Raw genomic sequence first — 4779 nt, forward strand, 5'->3', positions numbered from 1 at the left:
GATGGGTCTTCTGTGGGCCGTACCTGGGCACCCACCCTGGACTTCAGACAAGTTCCTCCACATTTAGGCCCCCACTTGGGCTGGAGCTAACAGTGAGAGCAGCTGCAGGACCTATTTTCCCCAAGAAGCTAAGGCACAGAAAGCAGGGTTGAGGAGTGCGCAAGGGTATCACATCCTAGGGCAAGGGATAGGGTACATCACGGCAGAACCCCACGATATGAATAGCTTTGGAATCTCCTGGCCCAACCCCTCACTCCCAGACAGGCTCGAACTGCCCTGCTCTCCCCTTTGGAGTTCAGGCAGGAGGCAGGAGGAGGCTGAGCGGCTGTCCTGGCCAGAGCCTGGTGCGGTCAGCCAAGGCTTTTCTAACAGTTCTCCAGCCCTTCACCCACCTCATCCCTTAGCGCAGCCAGACCTGGGTTCCCCTGGGGGGCGAGACATATGGCAGGGACCAGAAGGCAGAGCTCGGTGGGCAGAGCAGGGAAGCATGGATTGTGCCTTGTGGCCTCTGTGAGAGCTCCTTAGACTCAGAGAGGGCTGACTTTGGGTCAGGTGGGGGAGCGCAGTAAGGTGAGGGTTAGAATTGGGTTGGGTTGGGTTTGGCTAGTGGTGAGGAAGAAGACGGGAGTGACTCTGGGTCACATAATGCTCTGTTTGGTTGGGCAGAGATGGGACCCACCAAGTGACCTCTGCCGCTCAGGGGAACAGGTTCCTTGTGACCTCAGGACCCTCCTACCCCCTCTCTCCTCTCCCTACACTGCTCTCTCTTCCCCCATCCCAGACTCCTTCTTCCTCGTCTTTTCCTGTGACTAGGAACTCAGGAACTATGCTTAGTGAACTTGGGTGCATGTACGCATGTGTGGGTATTGTTCTAGTTGGTAAATCCAACAACCAAACCTGGCCCCCTTCTGGGTGGTCCTCGGGAGAATCCCCTTGAAACCCCTCAGGATCCTGGAGAAGGAACCATCCATAAACAAAGAGTCTGTTTGACGAGTCATCGTGGGGATGGATTTGGGGCTCAGAGACCTCGCTGCAGAGGCCTGTACTTGTTGGGGTCCTCTCCCTGTTTCCCTCCTAGTCCTGGGGGGGCCCGATGGGCTATCCTGGGGCAGAGGCTCAGGGCTCAGCCTCTGTCATGCCTCTGGTTTTGCCGGGTAGTCTTGGACCACTGACTAAACTCACCAAGTGGAGCCGAGAGGATGAAGCCCAGCCCCAGGAGGGTCTGCCCTTGGTGAGGGGTTTCACTCTGCTGGCTCGGCTGTGCCCCAGTGAACACAGTTCTTTCCAAAGCTCTGCAGGGCCTCCACTATGGGCTAGAACTATCCGGGCACGGTGCTCACACACTCTACTCAGCCGCTGCCGGGCCCAGGCTCCCCTTACGGCCCGTGGCTCTCGGCAATCTCCTCCTGAAGCCTCAACACTGTCAGAAGTTGGGTCCTTGTGGAAGATGTCCGTTTCACTCACCAGGGACGCATTGTCTCCCTTGCTCTCAGGAGCATCCATGACAACCATGCCCCATGCATCCCCAAGTTTAAGTCCACAGCCCAGACTTCGCGCCCCTGTCCCTGTACAGAGGAGCCACGGCCACATCCAGCTCCTCCCCGCCCTGCCTGTGGCTCCTGCCTTCTCTCCATGACTGCTGCTTCCACATACCCAGGCCCCCAGCACCCCAGAGACCACCTCTTTGCCTCCTGTTTACTCCCCCCAGCGGGCCCCCCTACGAGTCCTCAGTGCCTTCTGTGTGGATCCTAGACCCGCCTTCTTGGCCAGCAGGCCTCTAAGGTGCTAGAAATGGGCACTGCTCACCCTTCCCTGTAACTCTCCTGAAGCCTTCATTGCCTTGCGAGACCAGTTGCCGCAGCCTCCCTGGGGGCCTCTGCACCTTGTCCCTACCTCTCAGCCATGTCCCCAAGCTCACAGGAGATGCCCTCTGTGCATGACATCTGCTCAGCCTCGGCGGCCACCCTCTGGTGGGACTGTGAGCTGGACATTGCCTCTGGTGGGACTGTGAGCTGGACACTGGGTAGGACACTGTCATACCACTGAGCCTCCAGCACAAAGCCTCCTGCTTGGTAGACACTTTGTAAGCATTTAAAATGGATCAGTAAATAAATGAGTGCATGAATCTGTCTTTCTCACAGGACTTTAATTCACCCACGTAGAATTTTGCAGATTCCCCCTCAACAATCAAGCCCCCCTGGTGTGGGCTGAATTGTGTCCCCCCCAAAGGGGTCTACCTGGATTGTCAGAATGTGACCGTGTTTGGAATAAGAGTCTTTGTGAATATAATTAAGGTGAAGATCTGGGGCACCCTGACTTTGGGAGTGTCCTGAGAGACTGCAAAGTGGGGGATGAAGATATGGGGAAGGGGAAGCAGCTATTCCAAGGAGCACCTGAGGTCACTGGATCCTGGGAGAGAGCTGGGGGCCCTTCCCACAGCCCTTAGAGGGATCACGGCCTGCTGGCACCTTCCTTTTGTACTTCTGGCCTCCAGAACTGTAAGACTTTATTTCTGTTATTTGAAGCTACTCAGTTTGTGGCAATTTGTTATGACAATTGTAGGAAAATAACGCACCCCCATTTTGGGATCTAGTGTCCTATCCCAAGGAACTCAAATTAACCCACCACAGACCGCAAGCCTGCATCCCAGATGAAATCAGCCCCCAACCAAAGGTGCAGCCTGTCCCATCTCCTCATCGCCTCCCACTCACAAATCCAGCACCCCCTCCCCAGCCTGCAGGCCCCAGCCCTCTGCCCTCCCAGGCCTTGCAGCTGGAGAAGATGGATGGACACCATTCCTTCTAACAGCCCTGCATCTATTGCCCCTTTTCTGGCAACAGTGCCTCAGTTTCCCTTTAAGGATTACCCTTCCCCAGTTCTCACCCGTAAGTCTGCATGGAGCCGGTGACCCAGAGCTGAGTAGTTGGAGCATTCTGTCTTCTGGTCACTATGACTGACATAGAGATGGCACATGACCCAGGGGGCCCAAAGGATGGAAGCATGCTTGGGCAGGGCTGTAGGTCACTGTGCCTTTCCAGTGGGGTGGCCAGTTAGGGAGGCATCGCTGTGGGAAGAGCCTACCTAGGAAGGAAGCCAATGTGGAGGAAACCAGAGCTCAAAGTCAAGCAAGACACAGAACCCTGAGGACAGTTCTCATGCCCCTGGATCTTGCTTTGCCTGAAATCCACCCTCTCACCCCAGATATGCACTTTCACCAAACAATGAAGTCCTACCTTTTCCCTTGAGCCACCCTGAAGTGGGTTTCTGCTCTTTGCAATGAAAGGAGCCTTGTTAATACACCAAGATGTCCCATGTTCCACCCAGAGGCTAATGAGAAAATAGGGGCACTGGGAAAGGGGGCTCTTCCCACTCAGCCCCGGTCACCTCTGGGAACCTCTGGGCAGAGCCCACTTCCTTGGCTCCTAATCCCTGCTGACCACGCTCCCTCCATTGTCTGCAGGAGTGATCTGAGGCTGTGCTGATCTGAGACCCGTCTCTCGTCTCCAGTTCACCCTTCCACATCCTTCCTAAGGTTGTCTCCCTAAAAACCCAAGACTACTGTGCCCGCCATGCCCACCCCATTTGGTTCTCACTGCCTGGAGTGCTATTTGTCTGTTTACCCGCCATCACCACTCCCAGACTCTGGGTCTGTGGAGAGGAGGGTTGTATAGCACAAACCAGGCACCCAGGGAAATGCTAGTTGGATCAATGAATGACCCTAACCACAAGGGCCCAGACCAACACAGTGCACCTGCCATGTGCTAGACACCTCGTCCTAAGCACTTTGCATGGAGTTTAATCCAGAAAGTGGTGTCAATGGTCCCCACGTCTTGCAGTTGAGGAGACAGGACAACAGGGCTGCAAAGGAACTTGTCTGCTGTCACGTGACTGGCGTGTGGTGAGGCTGGGGAGTGAGGACCCTGGTTTCAAGGCTGGTGTTCTTAGCCAGGAAGGGAGAGAGGTGGGGCTCAGGGAGGAGGGAAGCGAAGAAAGAAACAAGGACAGAAGAAGAAAGAGGGAGGAGGCGTTGTACATATGAGAGGGGGTGTGTGTGTAGTGACTTTTGGTGTGCCCGTGTGTGTGGATGTGGACATGAGCGTGTATGAGGGTGTGGACATGAGCATGTATGAGGGTGTGGACATGCATGTATAAGTATGTATCAGTGTGAGAGTGTGTGTGAATATGTGCGTGAGTGTGTGCGTCCGAGGCTGTGTACGCAAGTGGTGGCGACCCCCTGCACTCCCCCAGCTCGCCCATCCTCCACGTGTGTTTGTTTTGCTGGGGTCTCATTGGTGTGCAGAGGGTGTCAGAGCCGGCCTGAGCCGCTGAGCCGCTGAGCCGCTGACTCATTCGCGTCTGGAGTGAGTCACTGGCTGAGCTGCAGACTGTGGGGGCTGCGCTCAGCTCAGCGCGGATTGAGCGGCCCCCCTGCGGCCCCAGCCCACTCTGAATCACCCACGCCTACACTGAGGGCTGCTGCGGCATTAAACCTAGCGTTTTGTGTGGGGGATGGGACAGATATCAACTCCAAGAAGCAGGGATGCTCTCCCCAGCCAGAAATCAGTGGTCAGAAGGCAGGCAGATGGGCTCCTGAGATGGCCCTTCTCAGAGGCCCTGCAGGGTGCAGGCCAGGCCCCCACCATTTTCAGGCCATGACTGTGGGGTACCAGCCACATGTGGGCTGAGGGTGGGGGTGCTAGGACCCTGCTTGAGACCTGATTCTCAGTGAATCTCTTTAGGGGGAGCTGCCCCCACCCACACTAGAGTCATCCCCTCTTC

The sequence above is a fragment of the Nycticebus coucang genome, chromosome 21 (genome assembly GCF_027406575.1).
Source record: "Nycticebus coucang isolate mNycCou1 chromosome 21, mNycCou1.pri, whole genome shotgun sequence".
In the NCBI taxonomy this organism is placed as follows: Eukaryota; Metazoa; Chordata; class Mammalia; order Primates; family Lorisidae; genus Nycticebus; species Nycticebus coucang.